General features: G+C 40.7%; 1 protein-coding gene and 1 pseudogene across 1 annotated transcript in view; one reads left to right on the top strand and one right to left on the bottom strand.

Annotated features, from left to right (window-relative positions):
- Window positions 1-340: 340 nt before the first annotated feature.
- Window positions 341-1,893, bottom strand: LOC100955319 (annotated as a pseudogene).
- A 3,910-nt stretch (window positions 1,894-5,803) lies between these two features.
- LOC100955010 (phospholipid scramblase 4) overlaps window positions 5,804-8,948 on the top strand; it is a 38,054-nt gene continuing 34,909 nt past the window's right edge. The window contains exon 1 of the mRNA XM_012804932.2: window positions 5,804-5,981. The gene's annotated coding sequence lies outside the window, so the exon portion shown is untranslated. The remainder of the gene's footprint in view (window positions 5,982-8,948) is intronic.

The raw sequence follows: 8,948 nt of genomic DNA, 5'->3' as shown, positions 1-8,948 counted from the left end.
TATAGCTATGGTGAATGATGTTGAGTTTTCATTTGCGTCTTGACTGTTATTGGTATATAGAAAAGCTACTGACGTGTGGACGTTGACTTTGTAATCTGAGACTTTCTTGAATTTATTTATCAATTCCAGGAGTCCCTTGGTGAAGTCTTTGGGGTTTTTGGATACAAGATCACCTTGTCAGCAGAAAACAATAGTTTGACCTCTTCTTTTCCAATTTGAATATTCTTTTTTAATGTAAAATAAGAGGTTTAATCAAAGTAACAAAAACGTAACAAATACTAATTTAATGATTTCCAAATCAAGTCGATTGCTGGGGCTGCTCCCCCTCCTATGTTTCAGCTCATTTTGACATGTTTTCCTCCTAGTTGCAATATCTGGTTTAAGAGGCTGTGCAGCTATTCCACGTCTGAGCGTTCTGCAGCAGTGGAGGCATGTTTTAGATCTCTGATATTTTGGGGACTCCAAAGTCTCTCACCAACAGCACTTGCTGGAGGCCATAATCTTGGAGTGAGGTTAGTTGCATCCACATACACAAGCTTCTCCACCAAGGACAAGTTTTTTCTGTGTCTGAGTGCCCACAAAATTAAGAGGTTCCACCTTATATTACTGTCTCTAGTCCTGTCCATAACTTATCAAATCTAAGCACCAACAAGGCAGAAAAGATTACGGGAAAGCCAGGTACTATCATTTTACTCATTTCCCCGAAATACCCAGAGTTTTTCCACACTTCAACTATTGTAACTCGCTGGAGCTTCTTCACTCTATCATGAAAAACCGCTTGCCAGACAATGGATCCCTTGTTTATGGTTGCAGTAATATCCAAAAGCTTTTGAACATAGAAAGATTCTAGTTTTCTGAAATTTTCACCAAAGCCTTTTTGCTGCATGAAATCTCATATTTTTGGATTTAACTCCCAACAGTTAAAATCCACTTCATCTCCTCCCAAATGAATGATGTGATCTTACTAATTCCTCTGAAAAATGTATCAAATAAGATATAAATTGTATTGGGAATGGGGTTTATAGGTCCGAAAGTGTTCAACTGTTTCTATTTAGAGTAACATGGGGTCAGGAGGGCTTCCTGACTTTTTCCCCAAGACACCGTATGTCCAGAGGTATCAAATTCCAGTAAGACTCGAATCCCTCATAATCTGGCATATTCAGTCGTCATGCGGACGTTATTTGATGTATAAACACGAGATGAAGAATAGCTTAACTCAGGAAAAGTGATGCTCTGACAAGGGAAAGACTCGTCATCAACTATGTGCCCGTAAGTTTAAGAACATTAAACTTACTGACAGCCATGGCATCCAGGGTTTTAAGAATAACCTTAAGTGGCAAAGCGCCTGGATGTATCAGTTAGAATTGGTCTGTGAGAAAACCTTGGCGAGTGGACAATGTTGGAGTCACTGACGGGAAAAGCACCATAGGGATCTCGGTAAATCAATTAGCTATCGGGGTCTAAACCTCCTCAATGCTCCCCGGACTCTTTTGCCTTCAAGAGCCACAGGTTCTTTCACAAGTAAGGAACAGGATTCATCTGAAGACACGCTGGGAAAGCATCACACTGGGACTCAAGGACAACTGAGACGCGAAGTTGCTTTACCTGTGCTCCACCCTCAAGTTTCGGAAGCCACCGAGGCGGCTTGTAAACACCAAAAATATATTCATAAAATCGCCAAAATGCTTCCTCCAGAAGGGAGTAGGAGGGACAGGCCTTGGAATTGGGACCGCGGTTGATGTAGAAGTTCTCAGGGGCGAGGCACAGCTGAGTGCTGGTCACTGTCACCGAGAGTGGCAGGGGCCCGAGCGTCAGCCCCGCCTGGCCTGCGCCACCAGCGCCCGCAGCACCTGCAGCCGGGGCGGCCCCAGCCCATGACCCCCCAGGGCCCATCGCCTCCTCTCAGCCCCAATTTGAATATTCTTTATTGCTTTCTCTTGCCTCATTGCTCTGTCTAGGACTTCCAGCATTCACTGAATAGCAGGGGTGACACTAGGCGCCCTCGTGCCTTATTCAAGTTCTTAGCAGGGATGCTTTCTTTCAACTTTTCCTCAGTCAGTATGATGTTGGCTATGCGTTTGTCATATATGGCTTTGATTATTTTGAGATAAATTCCTTCTATGCCTAGTGTGCAGAGGGTTTTTATCTTGAAAGAGTGTTATATACTGTCACATATTCTCTCTGCCTCTATTGAAATAATCATACAGTCTTTGTTGCTGCTTCTGTTGTGGGATGAATCACATATATTCATTTGTGTATGTCCAGTGACTACTTGCATCCTTGTGATGAAGCCCCCTTGATCATGGTGTATTATTTCATTGACATGCTACTGGATTCTGTTTGCTAGGATTTTATTGAGGATTTTCGCATTTACATTTATAAAGGATGTTTGTCTGCAGTTTACTTTTCTATTGCATCATTTCCTGAACCTACAAAAAAGCCTGCCACCTGCTCAGCCCTGACTCCCATTAAGAAGAGCCAAATAGCAAACAGAATACCAGAACTAAAAAAATCATGTCTGTAAAGGACTTGATAGCAGATTGAAATATGGGTCAATATATTTTGAAGAGGATCTGTAGAAAGTATTCAATTTAAAGAAAAAAATCAGAAAAATGTAAACGAAGTCTGAGTGAGCTGTGAGACAGTATAAAGTGATCTAGCACCCATTTAATTGAGTTGAGTTCCCAAACAGAAAAGAGAGAGACTAGGACCAGGGTAGTATTTAAAGAAATAACTGTTAAAAGCTTTCCAAATTTGGTTACAAATATGAATCTACATGTCTTATGTATCTATGAAGCTCAGAGAACATCAATATAACAACAAACAAGTCCAGTCATCACAGGCTAAGTGCAGAAAACCAAAAATAAAAAGCTATTCTTAAAACCAGTAATTTGAATCCTATCAGATAACAATGAATGTCAAATGGGCAAAGAAACAGCAATTTTTCAAAAGAAGATAGACTGGCGGCCAAAACACATATGAAGAAGTGCTCAACATTTCTAACTATCAGGGAAATGGAATCAAAGGAACAACGAGATATCTCCTAACTCCAGTGAGAACGGCTCTATTGAAAAGTCTCAAAACAACAAGTGCTGACATGGTTGCAGAGAGAAAGCAATGCTCATACCCTGGTGGTGGGATGGGAACTGGTATAACCTCTGTGCAAAGCAGTACGGAGATACTTCATAAAACGAAAGGTAGACACACCATTTGGTTCAGCAATCCCCCTACTCTGTATTTACCCAAAGGAATAAAAGACATTTGATTAAAAAAAGACACTTACACTTGAACTCTTACTGCAGCACAATTCACAATTGCCAGGATGTGGCAACAACCCAAATACCCATCAATACATAAATGGCTAAATAAAATGTGGTATATATTATACACACCATGGAGTATTATTCACCCCCAAAATGGTGAACTAATACCCATTGTAACAACCTGGATAGAACTGGAGACCATTATTCTAAGTGAAGTATCATAAGAATGGATAAACATACAGAACATGTACTCAATACTAAACTGGACCTATTAGATGAACATTTAGGCACACCTATGGAAGTTAAATTCAATAGAAATTAAGTAGGTGGGAGGGGAGAGGTGGTGTTGGGTAAATTCACACCTAACTGGTATAATAGACACAGGCTCTGGGTTAAGGGCACATTTATACATGGACTCAAAATATACAAAAGCAAATTATGTAACCAAAACTGTGTACCCTTGTAATATTCTGAAACTAAATAAATAAAGGGACGTCAAAATTGGGAGTGAAAGAAACATTTGTCCACACAGAATTCTGTATCCAGTAAAAATACCAATAAAAAATCCATAGGAAGTAAAAATATTTTTACATTAAAAAAGGTCAAAGACTTTTTCTCTAGCTGTTCTACACAATAGTAAATAAGAAAGGAAATTCTAGCTTGAAGGAAGCAGCACGAGATAAAACTTAGATCTACAAGAAAAAAAAAGCACAGGAAGTTGTGTTTATGTAGGTAAATATAAAAGCTGTTTTTTACTTTCAGTTTCTATAAGACAACTGACTCCTAAGGCAAAAATAATAACATTTGGTTGTGTAGATTATAATTTTTATGTATACATAGGCCTGAGGAAGTGTTTACTATTGCAAATTTCTTAATTTTATGTAAAGTGGTGCAATATTAACTCAGACTGTGGCAACATCACAATGATCATGAAAAAAGAAGTAATGATATAATAATAATACGACTCGGGAGCAACAGGGAAACTAAGGGAATTAGTACAAAAATTAATGAATTTGTCATATCTGGAAGTGTTTAGGTTGTAGTTCCTCAGATCAGGAATTTTAGAAGGATATGGGATTTAAATCATTCCCTTTCTGCTCAATGGTGTGTGTTGGGGTATGTGACATACTTTCAATGCTTGGGGGGGGGGGAGTTGTTTCATTTTTTTTTTAGAGACAGAGTCTCACTTTGTCGCTCTCCTAGAGTGCTGTAGTGTCATAGCTCACAGCAACTTCCAGCCCTTGGGCTTAGCCAATTCTCTTGCCTCAGCCTACCAAGTAAGTAGCTGGGACTACAGGTGACCGCCACAACACCCGGCTATTTTTTTGTTGCAGTTTGAACCCGCCACCCTCGTTATACGGGGCCGGCTCCCTACTCACTGAGTCGCAGGCGCCGCCCAATGCCTTGTTTTTTAATCCCCCAAAGCAGTGTCAGAAGACATGTTTTGCTCTTGAAATATTTGGCGTCTTTCACGCGGCTAATATAGATGTTTACATTCCGAAGTTCAATTTCTTGACCCCTTTAATGAATTTAAAACAATGGCAATACCTAGCAAGTACTATTATATTTTGCTGTAGTTTTGAAATCAACTTCTTTGTTTTACGATTTCAATACAACACTATATCTACATTGGAGCAATGTCCCATGCAATTATCACTGAGAAAAACAATATGATTTTTTCGGGTTACTATTCCCACAGGAATACTAACAAATAACATGCACATAAAAGAGAGTGGAAAGTTCTAGAACCACATTCCTACATGTCCTCCCCTAGCCAAACTCCTCGCCCAGTGGAGTGCTGCCAAGTACTCCTCCAGCTTAATCAGATTCACTTCTGTCCAGTTCTGATTCCTGCAGTCATTTAGTTTCCCCTAATTCCTGCTCCCCCACCCCCAATTAGGTACTATTCGGTAATATGTGCTTCTCCCCGGCATATTACCCAATCCCATCTGTGTGCAAGAAGTATTTTTACTTAAGGAAATTTATTAACAAATGTCATTTTTCTCCCCATGTCAGAAAACAGAGGCAACACCGCCTGCCCCCCGCCCAAGACCAAATTGCTGTCTTCCCAGCCTGTGAAAAACAGAATTCCTTGGCCCCGGGCCTGAGTGTTTCCCGGCAGCTCTACATTGCCAAGGCCAATTCTCCAAGCCAGTGAGTGGTCTCGGGGGTGAGAGCAAATGCAAATTTAATCGGCTGTTGAGGGGAAAAAAGGGTTTTTGGTTTGGTTTTGTTTTGTTTTACTTGTTTTCTTCTTGTTCTCTTTAACCCCAGTAATCCCCTATCAAAGCTCCTTCTCCCTAGACCCTGCCTGTCTCCGATGAGAGGTAACCCTGTGCTGACTCTTACCCTTTCCTTTCATTTCCTATCAGAGCGGTGACAACCCTTTTTCCATTTCCCTTTGCCCCTTTCGCTTTTGAATTTCAGCCAATATCAGGGTGCTCCACCCTCTCCAGGGAGGCTCAGTGGCTGCCCGGACGCCTTTTCAGCTGGTGTGGGCGGGTCCGAAGCTTGGGAGCCGCGGGGAGTGTTTAGCCAGCCAGGGGACCCCCCTCTGGATCCTGTGACTCCGTTTCCTCGTTGAGTTTGATGTATTTAATTCGAAAAACCCTCCTCTTGGGTCTCACTCTCCCACTCCTCTTCTTTGCCTTTTCTCGGTGGATACAATTAGACCCTGCTTCTGGTGTCGCCGGTACCCAGCGGTCTGCCGGGCGGGCGGTGAGTGGGGCGCGACGCGAGGGATCCAGTGCGGGGCTGGGGGCGTCGTGGGGAGAGGCCTGGGGCTGCGGAACCGGCGGGACGGGGATGGAGGGTCTCTGCGTCCCGGGCTGGCTGAGCCGCGCTCCGCATCCTCAGGTGGTTGGAGAAGTCTCCGGGTGCGCACCGCGCCTGCATGTTTGGTAGCGCGCAGTTTCCAGCCCTGGGGTAGCCGTCGTTGATCTGCCCAGGAAACTGGGGTTCCTTGCATCTTAATTTGTCCGTCCGTGGTCCGGAATGAAGACTGTTGGAGAGATTCACTCTGTCCGAAGCCATGAGCGCCCTAGGACCAGTGGATGCTTTCTCCAAGTTTGCCCTTGTCCCTTGAGTGTTTCCCTGGCAGGTCCCGCCTGATGGGGCTGCTCTTGGGTCTCTAACTGAATTTTGAGACCTCGGTGCTGCTTTCACGGAATCAGGCCTGGCGGCTCGCGGGTAAAAACGGGTTAATGAGAACTTCTTCACGTGGCTGTTGGCCAGAGAGGGGTGACAGAGGGACCTATCTCTCACATTGTCAGTTAGGGCAAAATGGGGTGATTTAGGGCTGTGCATGCTTTTTTCTGTGTTTTCTTTTTCTAAAAATATGACTTTCATATCTCAAGACAGTTTATTTTTTCCTTTCATTTGAGGCCTTGTTTATTGGCTCATGATCTACAATTTAATTTTATAGGTAGATTTCCCAGGTGCTACGTATAAGGGGTACGGATTAATAATTGCAATTGCATGCTACTTATAATAGGAACAGATAGATAACCTCTGTCTGTCCATCAGCGTGGAGGTTAATAGTGAACCATTACCATGATTTGTTTTTAATTTGAAAAAGACTAGAATGGTTGTGATCACACAGGGTTGTGAATGGTATGGGACAGTGATAGCAGGGAGGGGAACATAACACCTTATGCATGATGTGACTGTATATTTTAAATACTCACAGGAAACAACTGAAAAGCGCTAGGAAGAATAAGTGAATTTAGCAGAATGTCTAAATATGTTTTACTCATTTTATGGGGAACAATTGATGATCATACATAAACTAGAAAATGAAATACGACAGAATAAACTTTAATTGGCCATGAAATAACAGAAAATTGAAAAACTTACTTTAACAAAAGAGATCACATGTACATTTGGGAACCAGTAAAATACATAACATTTTTTCTAGGTCAAGATATCATTTCTCTAAAATAGTATATAAATATAATAGAACTTTAACCAAATATTTTTCAGCTGGATGGTTTAGCTCATGTGGAATAGCAAACACTTGGAAATAGCCAGGAGAATTTCAATTCTAGATGTACATATCTATTTAGTTATGTACATGGCTATGTGGAGGCTTTGGCATATAATTTAATCTGCATAGTCAGATAGCTAACAGCGACTAAAAGACTGTGGAATAGCCCATCAGATATGTTAGTAAAACTCCAAAGCAGATTTAAGAAGAAACGGTGGGCTTTTGGTAAGGGTGCATTTTAAATAGGGGTGAAGAAGAAATAACATGTAATTGGTAGCGTATGGACAAATGGGTATATATTACAGAAAACTATAATAAAACTGGAGCTTTTCCTCACTCATTATATAAATGTGGTTAGATGGCCTATTATTTTAAATATATGAAGTTGAAAATGAAAACCTGAAGGGGTATTTATATACATGGCACATGGGGAGATCGTTTCTAAGCATGGTACAGAAACCTGGGCCCGTATGGGGTCATGATTTTTATTGACATGTGCACCCAGAAAACAGATGCAAACTGGGAACATTGTCAACAAAGAGATAATTTTGCCAATATACCTAGAGATCTCATTGATGACCTTTAAAATCAACAACCCAGACTAGATAACAAGAAACAACTCAAAGCAGGAGAAATGAAAATAATCAGCAAAGTGAAGGCTCTCAGCCTCATACTAAAAGACTGGCCAGAATATGACACAATGAGGCATTATTGGGAATCTTCCAAATACCATCGCTGGCACGGCAATGCCTCCTTAAATGTATTATCTGAACATCATGAGAATATGTTTTTGGACTCCAGGTAACTCAACCATTTCCTTCCGGAAAGCCAAAAAGGAAAGACTTATTACTCTCTTTAAACATTCTGACCTATAATATGTTTAATAAAAGTTATCTATGAACTGTGGTTATTAACTTGCTTCTGTTTAATCTCATTTTTTATTTTAAATTACAGCCAAATGAACAGCCTCCAAGGTTCTTAACATTTGCTAAAAAGGAGGAAATATTCTACTATATACCTTCATTTTATGAAGATTTATGATGTGAATAAAATAAGAAATATATTTATGTAGGTTCTAAAAACAATACTATGAAATTTATTAGATTTTATCAACATTTCCATTTGTTGAAAATTAATTGCTTTCAATTTTCTTGTAGAAAAATTCAATTTTCTTGATTTTATGCAGAGATATAATTAAATCTATGCTACTCATAGCTCTAAAGAAGATTCTACATTTGTATGGAAAATTTTGACTGCCTATTTGAGCCCAATGGACCTAAGTTTATCTTGTTAGTGTAAGCCTGGAATTAGTTTTTCTAATTTCAGCCCATGTAACAGTAATATATTAAGTTACCAAAATGTGGACAGGATTTACTGAATCATTCTGCCCATGTAACAGTAATATATTAAGTTACTAAAATGTGGACAGGAATTACTGAATCATTCAGAGTCACTTGGCTTTAGTCCACTCATGTTGATCTCATGCCACTATCCACTTCCTTGGTAATCAATAAATGCATAAAATTAATCAGCACAATACATCACAGGAGGCTTGGCACTTACATCTCAGTGGTTAGGGCTCCAGCCACATGCACTGGGACTGGTGGGTTTGAACCCACCTTGGGCCTGCTAAACAACAACAACAACAACAACAAATAGCCAGGCACGGTGGCAGGCACCTATAGTCCCAGCTACTTGGG

This window comes from Otolemur garnettii, unplaced genomic scaffold, assembly GCF_000181295.1.
Source record: "Otolemur garnettii isolate 467f Iridium unplaced genomic scaffold, OtoGar3 scaffold00032, whole genome shotgun sequence".
NCBI classification, from domain to species: Eukaryota; Metazoa; Chordata; class Mammalia; order Primates; family Galagidae; genus Otolemur; species Otolemur garnettii.
Note: the sequence above shows the minus strand (reverse complement) of the source record. Positions and strands in the feature narration are given on the sequence as shown.